Source organism: Oryzias latipes, chromosome 12 (assembly GCF_053564925.1).
Source record: "Oryzias latipes strain Hd-rR chromosome 12, Olatipes_Hd-rR_3.1".
NCBI classification, from domain to species: domain Eukaryota; kingdom Metazoa; phylum Chordata; class Actinopteri; order Beloniformes; family Adrianichthyidae; genus Oryzias; species Oryzias latipes.
Genome location: NC_136248.1, coordinates 15,506,690 through 15,519,948, shown reverse-complemented (window position 1 = coordinate 15,519,948; position 13,259 = coordinate 15,506,690).

The following is a 13,259-nucleotide window of genomic DNA, read 5'->3' as shown; positions in this document are numbered from 1 at the left end:
CAGATTTGAGATAGTGGCTCCTCTCCTTGTGTACTGTAATAGGTTCCTAATCTGTTTCTAACTGACTGACTAACCTGACAACGGGTTTAAGCGAAAAAAGTTGCTTTAAGTATAAGTGGTCTACTTTAATGGAATAACACCCCTAAAATGGTATCCTGTCCCACAGCCAAACAAAACTTCAATGTTTGAGTCGTATGTCACTCTTCCAAACACAAACAACCTTTCAGGAGACGCTCAAATAGAGTTAACTGAGACATATTTTCTGTTTCCTTGGAGAATGATTAAGTGACTTAAACACTTTTAGAAAACCGATAACCAGACTAAAGGACGTTGAAGCTCCTGCAGCTAACCATTCAGCTGGCAACTGCACCAGAGCAAGTCTCCATTACACCGTAGTGACCAGCATTACTGTGTTAATACGTTCTGTGTTTGACTTGGTGCTCTGTATGGGAAGTGAATGTGATTGGGTGAATGTGGGTGAGGGCTGGAGAAGCAAGTGAAAATAAGGATGTGTCGTGAGAGCGCTAGTGTTGGGTGGACTGCTGATTGCTGCTTGCTTGTTGAAATGTGCAATCATCATGGAGCAGAAGATGCACAATAACTCTTTCTTGGAGTTAACAAAGTCAAATGTTGTTTTTTTTAGGCACTTAAATAATCCCAGCATAGCCAAAAGTTTTGCTTCAACCGATAAAACATTTAAATCTGGGGTTCTGTTACTGCGTGTGTATAAAATCTTCTGTTTAGGCATGCAAACTGCTTTTGGAAACAATTTTTGAGCAGCAAGTCTGGTTGCTAAAACTTTCCACATAACAAAATATTCCAGTCAACTGCCAGTAGTAGAACATGGTTGATGTGATTGGGAATGACTTAAACACAGTGTGGTTCGCCATGCAAACTCACAGTGATGTCGGTGGTTGCTGAGGCAGACAGTGTGTAGAAGTTACCAACCTTCTGCAGAGTAAACTTCAAATGATCTCAAAACCTTATGTGGCCTTCAGGTTAGCTCAGGAATAGTGAGGATTTGCACTTCATAGAAGTTTCCATGACGACTGCATCTTGGTTTGGTGAATGTCAGGAGAACAGTACTTCTCTGACTACAATGTGCTAAGAGTAAAGTTCAGTGAAGTGGTCACAGTGGTCCCTAGTGTGCTCATGGAGCTTGTGTGTATCCCTTGTGCTATCCTAGGCACGTTAAAATTGGGAGTTGGGTCATCTGGACCCACTAGACAGTGCGCTGAACCTTTTTTCTTCAATGCTTTGTGATCTTCACTGGTGTCCACGGATTACATGAAATCTTTCCACCTTTATCCACCTTTGTCATGGTAGGGAGAACATGTCAATGTAAGGGTGGAGTCATCTAAGATAGCACAAGGGTTAAGCACAGACGCATGAAACATTAGAAGGAAATATGGCCCGGGTATCCACGTTGGCTGGGATCGCCAGATTGTCATCCAGTCTTCACCGGGACCCCAGCCCATGTCAACAGTCTTCATCAATTGCCCGCACTGCTACCATACAATTTCTAACTATCAGGCGGTGGCAGTGGGATGGCAGCACAGGGGGAGGGAGGTAGCTGGATGTCTGAAATCGGCAGACGAAGTGGGGGACCTTGGAGAACCTCCTATCAGTCAATAACTGCGCTGCTGCGTTTTGGATTAAGTTTAGCTGCAACGGGTGGTCCGACATCCTAATAAGTCCTTTGAATCACTTAAATGTATGTGTGTGGGGAGATCAGGCAAATGATTTGGAAACAGTGCGCATTTACACACAAAGAAAGTAATAACACCATAGCCCTTATAAAAAATAGCTACGGTTTCCTTTTAAGTAAAATGTCTACATAAATACTGCGTTACCTTGTGCCCTGAAGTGAGCATGGCCCTTATTCTTTGGAAAAACCTTCTCCAAAGATATTGCATTCGCTGTTACTGTATCAATAAACCTCCTTGAGGATTGATGGGATTGTCAGGTCACTTGTTGCCTAATAGTTAAGTTTGTTTTTTTCATTTAATCGAGAAACATTCAAGTGATTTAAGACAGTTTCTCAGCAGGCTGTATTTCTCCCTGAGTCATGAACTTCAGTAATAAGTTCTCCTTGGATATATCTGAGCACTATTCCACATCTGACTGCTGACAAAACACACACTGATGATTGTGCTTACCTATCAGTCAATGCCCCAAAAGTCTCCTGCTCTTAGGACATTGATTGACCTTTTTTTTGTTACATTTTTTCCAAGTGATACTCCTTATTCTACATTTTGATTTAAAAAAACTGATTTGAAGAGAGAAGACTGGGTCCATGAAGTGTTTGCTCCAAGGGTTTTAGAATACAGGTTTCTTGTTACACAGTGGTGTGAAGGAAATTGAGATTGTTGCCTACATCTATTCAATTTTTTTCTTGTAAAGGCTTTGTTGCCTCAACAAAAAATTGCTTTTACAAAACATTGTGAATTGTTGGTGCTGTTGGGAAAACCACTACTCATGTTTTGATTTACCACAAGATTAGTCCTAAATAGAATGAATGGTCAAAAAGAAATTGTACACAAAACACATTTGCCTTGCTTGTTACAACACAAACACACTCAAACACATACACACACCGTGATAAAAAAGAGTGAGAAAAATGATACAATGTAGAAACCTTCAATGCCATGTTGTATTTTAGAAACAAGCTGCATCCACTGCTGCCAGAATAAACTGATACAACACAAGACAACTCGTCTGTCCCTTAGTGAGTATTGCAAAAAAAATGTTTGCAACAATTAAATTCTTTTTTTTTTTTAGCAAAAAGCACCAGTTAAACAAAGTTGTCTCAAAGAGCTAGAGGGAAAAAAAGATCAATATTAAGCTTTATGCATTACATTTTTCTAATTATGGCCCGCAGCAGTCACAGACTGCAAGGACCATATTGTAACTGCTACGAGGGTCGAACACTCAAAAAGGTCCAAAACGTCAAAAAACTGCATCAAAACGCCAAGAAATGAGGTCAAAAGTCGCCCAAAGCACACAACGACACGACAATTGTGTAACGCAACAAAAATACATACACACACGCACAACACCACCGCAAAAACGTCAAAATTGTAATCGCAAAGATGACGACAAAAAAGCCCAAAAAAGCCCTCAAAGGACGGATATAAAGCCAAAAAGACATGCCCAGCCTATAGTAGAAGACAGGCTGCATTGAAATACATAGGCCAACTACCGCAAAAACTTTTTATTGATTTTCAAATATTTTTTTATTATTATTCTGGTTTCTTTTTTTGTTTTTTGTTTTTTGTTTTTTTAACTTGTCCTGTCCAACAGCTAGGCAGGCAGATGAGAGCTGAGGGCCTCTTGTGTTGGACATATTTTACTTTAACAAGAGGGGTTATTAATCTTCAGACAAACCAAAGGTGTGACTGAACAAACCCCTTTTGCAATTGAGGCCAAACTTTATTAATTTCAACCATGATTGAAAATCTTTGGTGTTGGACCGGACGGAAAAGGAAAGAAGGGAAGAAGAGGGAGGGATGTCAGAGGGGGGGGGGGGGGGGGGGGTAGTGAGAGGGGGGGGTAAGACCATGAAGCAGCATAGAGCAGACAGGTTTACTGGTTGTTTATCGTTACGGTACAGTTCAAATGTAGTACAAAAAGGGCGGGGCCTGTTCACACACACTCAAATATTATCAACACACCTGCTAGCTGCAAGAAATGTTCACATGTCAACATGTACACAAAACAGATAGTGTTCACACACGCATACTTATGCCTTTAAACCAACTAGTGTGAAATCTTTCATTCATTCAATCATGCAAACTATAAGTGCAAAGGTGAGCTAACACCATTATTCTGGTTTCTAACGGATACTTTGACCTCAAATTTGACCCCCGCCACATACCCGATATGGACATATAAGGAATGTAGACGTGGTTAGCATATAACCACTGTTGCTAAGGACAACAACAAGTTTACTTTTTCCGATTCTTCTGAAACTGACGTCAATCTGTTCGTCCTCCAGAGACGACTAAAACATAAAATGGTTGCTATGGAGATAAAATCAACAAAAACCGGCCATTTTGAAAAAGGTGGTTTTTTTTTATTAACTTATGACATATAGCTCTCACCAATGGAGCAATGTGTTTTTCTGTGTTAGTTGATGATGCTGATCGCTATGCTAGCACTTTTAGCTAGGTTAGCATAACCAGCATGGTTAGCATCTTCTTCTTTCTCTTTCGGCTTTTCCCATCAGGGGTCGCCACAGCGAATCATCCTTTTCCACCTCACTCTATCATGGACATCTTCTACCCTAACATTAGCCAACTTCATGTCCTCTGTTAAGACATCCATGTATCTCCTCTTTGGCCGTCCTCTCGCCCTCCTGCCAGGCAGCTCCATCTCCAACATCCTTCTACCAATATATCCACTATCCCTCCTCTGAACATGTCCAAACCATCTCAGTCTGGCTTCTCTGACTTTGTCCCTAACACAGGCAACATGAGCCGTCCCTCTGATGTACTCGTTCCTTATCCTGTCTAACCTGGTCACTCCTAAGGAGAACCTCAACATCTTCATCTCCGCTACCTCCATCTCAGCCTCTTGTCTCGGTCTCACTGCTACCGTCTCTAACCCATAGAGCAGAGCTGGTCTCACCACTGTCTTGTACACCTTTCCTTTGAGTCTTGCTGGCACTCTTCTGTCACACAACACTCCTGACACTTTCCTCCAACCGCTCCAACCTGCCTGCACTCGCCTCTTCACCTCTTTTCCACACTCCCCATCACACTGAACTGTTGACCCCAAGTACTTAAACTCCTGCACCTTCTTCACCTCAGTCCCCTGTAACCTAACGCTTCTACCTTGATCCCTCTCGTTCAGACACATGTATTCTGTCTTACTACGACTGACCTTCATGCCTCTTCTTTCCAGAGCAAACCTCCACCTCTCTAGCTGTTCCTCCACCTGCTCTCTACTCTCACTGCAGATTACAATGTCATCCGCAAACATCATTGTCCAGGGAGATTCCTGTCTTACCTCGTCTGTCAGCCTGTCCATCAGCATAGCAAACAAAAAAGGACTCAAAGCTGATCCTTGGTGTAGTCCCACCTCCACCTTGAACTCCTCTGTCTGACCTACAGCACATCTCACCACCGTCATACTTCTCTCATACATGTCCTGAACTACTCTGACATACTTCTCTGCCACTCCAGACGACCTCATACAGTACCACAGCTCCTCCCTCGGCACCCTGTCATACGCCTTCTCTAAATCTACGAACACACAATGCAGCTCCTTCTGACCTTCTCTGTACTTTTCCATCAACATTCTCAAAGCAAAAATGGCATCAGTGGTGCTCTTACGGGGCATGAAACCATACTGCTGCTCACAGATCTCCACCTTCTTCCTAAGCCTGGCTTCCACTACTCTTTCCCACAGCTTCATTGTGTGGCTCATCAACTTTATTCCTCTATAGTTGCTGCAGTTCTGCGTGTCACCCTTGTTCTTAAAGATCGGAACCAGAACGCTTCTCCTCCATTCCTCAGGCATCTTCTCACTCTCTAAAATCCTATTGAACAACCTCGTTAGAAATCCCACTGCTGTCTCTCCTAAGCACTTCCATACCTCCACAGGTACGTCATCAGGACCAACGGCCTTTCCGCTCTTCATCCTTTTCAGAGCCTTCCTAACCTCATCCTTTCCAATCTCTGCTACTTCCTGCTCCACAACAACCACATCTTCCTCCCTCCTTTCCCTGTCATTTTCCTCGTTCATCAGCTCCTCAAAATACTCCTTCCATCTTTTCTGTACACTCTCTTGGGTTGTTAGCACCTTTCCATCTCTGTCCTTAATCACCCTTATCTGTTGCACGTCCTTCCCATCTCTGTCTCTCTGTCTGGCTAGCCTGTACAAGTCCTTCTCTCCTTCCTTTGTGTCTAACCTGTCATATAGCTCATCGTAAGCTTTCTGTTTGGCCTTTGCCACCTCTCTCTTCACTCTACGCTGCGCTTCCTTGTACTCCTGTCTACCTTCCTCAGTCCTTTCTACATCCCACTTCCTTTTAGCCAACCTCTTCCTCTGGACGCATTCCTGTACTTCCTCATTCCACCACCAAGTCTCTTTACCGTCTTTCCTCTTTCCAGATGACACACCTAGCACCTTCCTACCTGTTTCCCTGATAATTTCTGCTGTAGTTTCCCAGTCCTCTGGAAGCTCATCCTGACCACCCAGGACCTGTCTCAACTTCTGCCTAAATTCCTCACAAGTTTCTTCATTCTGTAGCTTCCACCACTTGGTCTTCTTTTCTGTTGTCCCTCTCTTCTTCTTCCTGACCTCCAGAGTCATCTTACACACCACCATGCGGTGCTGTCTGGCTACACTCTCTCCTACCACCACTTTGCAGTCATTAACCTCTCTCAAATGACCTCGTCTGCATAGGATGTAGTCCACCTGAGTACTCCTACCTCCACTTCTGTATGTCACTCTATGTTCCTCTCTCTTCTGGAAGTAAGTGTTGACTACAGCCATTTCCATCCTCTTCGCAAAGTCCACCACCATCTGTCCCTCCAGATTCCTTTCCTTCACACCAAACCTGCCCATCACCTCCTCATCACCTCTGTTGCCCTCACCAACATGTCCATTAAAGTCTGCTCCAATAACAACTCTCTCTCCTCTGGGGATACTCTCTATGACCTCATCCAACTCACTCCAGAATCTCTCCTTCACTTCTAACTCACAGCCAACCTGTGGCGCATACCCACTGACTACATTCACCATCACCCCTTCAATTTCTAACTTTAGGCTCATCATCCTGTCTGAGACTCTTTTCACCTCTAGAACACTGTTTACAAACTCCCCCTTCAGAATCACACCTACCCCGTTTCTCTTCCTATCAACACCATGATAGAACAGTTTGTATCCTCCTCCAATACTACGTGCCTTGCTGCCCTTCCACCTTGTCTCCTGCACACACAGTACATCTACCTTCCTTCTCTCCATCATGTCTGCCAGCTCTCTGCCTTTCCCTGTCATTGTGCCAACGTTAAGAGTCCCTATTCTCAAACCTATGTTCCTGCCTTTTCCCTTCTCTCTCTGGCCACGGACCCTTCTGCCTCCCCTCTTTCTTCGACCAACAGTAGTCAAATTTCCACCGACACCCTGTAGGTTAACAGCATCGGTGGCGGTCGTTGTTAACCCGGGCCTCGACCGATCCGGTATGTGTAAAGTGTTGTGGATGATTCGCATGGTTATTTTGGCAATTTTTACGCCGGATGCCCTTCCTGACGCAACCCTCTCTATTTATCCGGGCTTGGGACCGGCACAGAGGCAACTGGCTTGCAACCCCTGCGGCTAGATTAACCAGCATGGTTAGCATAATTAGCATTTTAGGTAATGTGTTTTCCTGAGTCAGTTAATGCTGCTGATCGCTATGCTAGCACTTTTAGCAACATTAGCATAACTAGCAAGGTTAGCATAATTAGCATTTTAGGTAATGTGTTTTTCTGAGTCAGTTAATAAAGCTGATCGCTATGCTAGCACTTTTAGCAACATTAGCATAGCTAGCATAATTAGCATCTTGAGTAATGTGTTTTTCTGAGTCAGTTGATGATGCTGATCACTATGCTAGCACTTTTAGCCAAATTAGCATAGTTAGCATAATTAGCATACGCAGTTCTAACTATCCTTGATCAAAGGTGGCCGGTAAGGGGGGTGAGGGCGGTGGGGCTGGTGAGGGATAACTAGCCCTCACCAGAGAACAAGTGGTGGTGGTGCGTAGAGTTGGGCGTGGAAGGCGGGTTGTGTCTGCTGGCCATACAACGCCGCTTGCGGCTTTAATTCAATTTTCATTTTTCATTTGGATTACATTTTATTTTATAATGTTACCCTACTATTACATTATCTACAATATTATTAGTGCAACTCACCAAAGACAATTTTCAACAGACAACTATTTTAAAAAGATTTTTTAACTTGTCCTGTCCAACAGCTAACAAATGATAGCAAACAGATGAGCTGAAGGCCTCTTGTGTTGGACATATTTTATTTTAACAACAGGGGTTATGAATCTTCTGACAAACCAGAAGTATGTCTGAATAAACCCCTTTTGTAATCGAGGCCAAGCTTTATTCATTTTAATCATATTTGAAAATCTTATGTGTTGGACCGGACGGAAAAGGAAAGGAGGGAAGAAGAGAGAGGGATGTTAGAGAGGGGGGATAGGAAGGGGATTATAGGGGGGGGGGGGGGGGGGGGGGGTCATAGCAGCATAAAAGAACAAGTTTCTGGGTGGTTAAACACATTACAGTGAGGTTCAGATGTACTACAAGTCTATAAAGGCGGGGCCTGTCCACACACACACTTCCACATGCCACAAACATACCTGTTGGCTCCAAACATGTTAACATGTCAACATGTACACAATACAAATAATGTTCCCACACACATACCAATGCATTCAAACCAACTAGTGTGAAATATTTCATTCAATCACGCAAACTATTTGTGCAAAGGTGAGCTAACACCTGTGCTTGAGTGAGTGTTTATGTTCTTCTAAAATGGATGATGGAATGTAAAAAGAAAGAGAGAGAGTGCCCAGTCCTCCCCACACCAAGACCCCCGCCGCAGCAGCAGTGGCAGCAGCAGCCAGAACCCCCCAACACCTGTACGGCAGCAGATAGCTGAACAACCGCCCCCCAGGCCTGGGCCAGCAGGACCGCCACGGGGTCCCCCAAAGCCAGAGAGCAGGGAGGCACGGGGGGACAGAGAGTACAACTCCAGCTCAACCAGGAGAGCAGCCCCCCATCGCGCCAGGGCCAAACGCGGGACCCTGTCCCAGAAGAGTACCCACAGCCCCAGACGAGCACCTCATCACCACCCAGGAGTTCTGGGCATCCCCCCACCCCAACCCCAGGAGTAAGGACCCCCCCAAGGGAGACCCGCCCCGCGCTCCAGGCAGCCACCCATCCGGCCCACGGTTGGTCCAGGAGAGAGAAAGGCAGGGGCCAGCAATCCCCGCCCAGGAGGAGGACACCCAGGGGAAGAGGGGGTCCACAGGAAGTGTTGTAAAACATGACCCGACCAGGCTCGCCCACAGTTGGAAATTTGGCGAGGCCCAGCGCTCAGGGCAGGGGCCAGAACCCACACCACAGGGACACGACACCCCCAAGCTCAGATGTAATGTGATCCCCGGGCCCAGGAAGCCAGCACCCAGGAAACATGGCCGCCGTTGCCAAGGGCCCAATACCCCTTCCAGGGATGGGGTAGGGGACAGATGGTCCTAGGTCCCACCTTCCTTGTGAAATGCATGTGTGTGTTTGTGTGCATGTATGTGTGTTTGTATTGGAGTGCATATTTTGAGGGGTAAAGGGTGTGTGTACTAAGGGGGTGCAGTTAAAATTGGTGGGTAGGGCACTGAGAGGACATATTCTGATTACTCACAATAATGTCCCATCACCCTCCCCACCAAGGGGCCCTGAATGAATAAGGTGAGAAAACCAACTTTACTGTATTTACAACTGCCACCAGTTTGAATTATTTTTTGAAAGTCTGGAAGAAATTCTTCAAAGTGAAACAACATTGTGTGGGATAGGGCTAAAGCGTCTATCACAAGCACATCAGAAACATTGGAAACTCCGATTTAACCTTGTTTATCATAAAATATGTAATATCACAGCAATGACGTAGCTCGAAAAACAGAATCCCCTCTTAATCACCTTAGAAACAGTCCATTGCCCACTGTTTAGTGTTTTGCAGAGACTCAATCTTACCACAGGATTGATATCAGGACATTTAATTACAACTCAATAGCATTGTTTTTGTGTGCACACATTCAACAGTCTGTGAATTTGATCAATAAACAGCTGTCTAACATCGGTGGGAAGGCAGCATGAGAGCCCGCAGTGTCACCAAAAGAGCCTGCAGTACAAGTGATAATATTTTAGTAATGAATGGTTTTACCCACACACCTGTGGATGCTGCTGAGGAGCAAAGAAAGAGCTGTCGATATAAATCATAGATAGCTTTCACTGATGCCTCAAACTAAGGACCTATTCCTGAGACAGACAAGGTCTTAACACAGATGACATTTTCTATCAGAAGTAGTCACTCTGACAAATAAAGAAAGAATTGAAAAGGGGTGAGCATCTTTCACTATTGCTTCTTGAATTGTTTTTCTGATTGTGCAGCCTGGATCAGAAAGTTCATTTGAAAAGGGAATTAAAGCAAGGGAAATTAGGAATTAAGTTCTTTAAAACTGGAAATTGCCTATCTCTTGGTAAAGCTATCCATCTTGCTGTGCTCTAAAGTTCTATACTTTTGCTTCCTGGCAAAAAACAAAACAAAACATATACATATTTTACTTTCATTATAATTAGAAATACAGGCCTAAAAAATAAAGATTTAAAAAAAACTTAAATCAGATCCTTCGTGCATCTTTAAGCATGGTGGGAAGAGGTTTTAGGAATAAATATGTAACATTTGCTTTCTTTAAAATGCTTTCTCATTATGGCAAAAGGTGTAAAGCAGAGGCAGGAAGATCAGTCCAACTCAAATATTGGAACAAAGACATAATCGGACGCTCATGACACCCCACACAGAACAGATTTTTACTCTGAGGACAGCTTTGTAATAAGACCACTCAAGAAAGCAAAATTACAGCATTATTTGAAGTGGTATCTGTCATTTTTGTGTCGCTGTATCATATATTGAACCTTTGTTTTGTTGCCAAAACAACATTGGCAGTTATATAAATCCATATTCCATTCTTTGGTGCAAAGATAGAGCCTTTCCAGACTTTTGTCACAACATTCAAACTCACTAAAATGGGAGCTGTTGCGTACATTTATTAAAACTTGCCATCTCTCAGTTTTCTACTTCCAGAAACTTTGTGACCTTTATGATATGTGTTTTTCAATTATTGTATTCTCCACACTACAAGTTGCACAGCAAGGAATGAGTGATCTATCTTCAAGCTCAAGTCATAAATAAGGTGCACCGAACTTCAAAGTGCATTAAGCGAGACAAAGGAATCAGAGATAAGTCCGTCAGTCAGACTTTATTGACTGCGTTCACAATAATTCCAGAAAGCTTGTTTATGACACGCTACATATTAGCCATGTTAGCGCATTTACAGTACCTGTAACTCCCAATCTTGTAAAAAAACAATCTTGTAAAAAAACAGACCGATGTCATTAAAACAAAAATTACTGTTACTTCATTAACCCCGAATTTACACTGGTCCATCTGCGGTGCATTTCCCTTGCGTTGCATAAGAAGTCCATTTCAACATTGACTCTGTTACGTCTCTGGTATGTCCATCCACCACACTTTGTCCTTTATTTTGAAACCTGCACCTATTTCCTGTTTCTCCTGCTTTTTACAGTAAAATTGACGCATTGGAGGGCCACTGCTGACAGCCGGACTTCAGACGCAGCCTGATGGAGGTGATGTAAAGATTCTGATTTATTAATGAGCATTCTGTTTTTCTGTGTCAATGCAACGCAACAGAGATGCATCGCAAATGGACCAGAGGAAATTAGCCTTAACTACCAACCTTGTTAGTAACGCTTAAAAAAACACAATACGACACCGTTACACATTAGCATATTCACAAGAACATCCAACCCTGTTCAAAACTCGTCCAAAAATACATAAAATTTTGACATGTTGCCATGTACCTCTCAAAATCATATCAGCAAACACAACCAGAATTAATCCATATGCAATAAGGTGATCTGCATTATAAGGCACACTGTCATTTAAAATAAATATAACATATAAAAAACAACAAATAAAAATAACATAAAAATTAAAGCATTTTAGTGAATTTTATAGAGCGGAAAATACAGTAGTTTGATAGTTGACATGGACCAAATATTTCTGATCCATGTCTACTATCAAAATACTGTATTTTCCGGTCCATGTCACCGGAAAATACAGTAATTTGATAGTTGCCATGGACCATTAAATCTATTAAGACTTATATTTTCTAAGAACAAGAAGATTACAATTTATTAAGACAATTTAAAAATAAGTAAGGGGATAAATGTGGCAAATATAGAACTTTTGACTGCAATAGACTAGCAAAATGTCCAGGGTGTGTCCTGCCTTTGCCCCAAGAGTAGCTGAGATAAGCTCCACCAGGCAACCCCCGTGACCTAACACAGTGTCACAAGAACAGGCAGACGGCTGGTTCCAAATGCAGCAGGTTTTATTAGCTCAGCTGAAGGGCAACAAAGCTAGATCAGGATCAGGCAGGCAGGGGTCAATAACAGGCATGAGGGCATCAGAGAAGAGACAGGGGTAATCAGGATCCAGGCGAGGGTCGCGGCAGGCAAACTAAGTCAGAAACAGCGGGTTTTGAAGATAGCTAAAAGTAAAATTTCAAAATGTCTCTGCTGATTTGAGTGGAACACACACTTTGATAAATAATTGTAGTTATTTTTTGCAGCTCCCTAAATTAGGAATCTTCCAATGATAGTTAGAATACATCAACTTATTTGTTCATTAAATATTTTCAGCAAACATTCTTAAAGATCCACTCTGATAACTTTTTGATCTATTTTTAAAGCATTCACAGTGGTTTTTTGATTAAGAATGAGTCTGTTTTTAGCCAAAATGTAAAAACCTGTGTCAATTTCTATGACATTGTTACTGCAGAGTGGCAGTTCGTTAGAAATTTGCCTCTGAGTTGTGGGAGGGACCGTTGGCGTGGATCAAAACCAAACCCCCTTCCCTTCCCCGTTACTGAAAGCTCTCTGTTTACACCCTCTCCTGTTAGTTTACAGTCCCTCACATTTCCAACCTAAAATTATCCTGATTCACAACAATTTCAACAAAGAATCAATCAGAAAATACATTTTAAACATAATCATCTTTATGTATGTCCTCCATCATTAGCAAACTCCCACAAAACATTTTAAAAACACCAAAAAACACAATTTTAATCAGAGTACGTCTTTAACTAACCTTGGAGAAAATGTTGTAACAGTCTTTTTTTGGATTAAATGTCACATTTTTACAGCAGGGAATTGCTGTAGACTGCATTTGGGACACAAAGGAATGATCTCCTCTAATGTTGAAAATGTCCTGCACAATCCCAGTGGCCTGTTAAAGGTCTGAAGGCTCAAGGAATCATTACACGCAGAGCTGCAGCCTTGTTCAAGTAAAAGTCAGACATTGGTTTTAAGATGATGAGCAGCCGACTTCACAAAAGAACTATCTCACAAAACAGGCATGGACAAAAATGAGAATGGTAACCAAAGAGCCCTCCTACAATATTAAAGGCT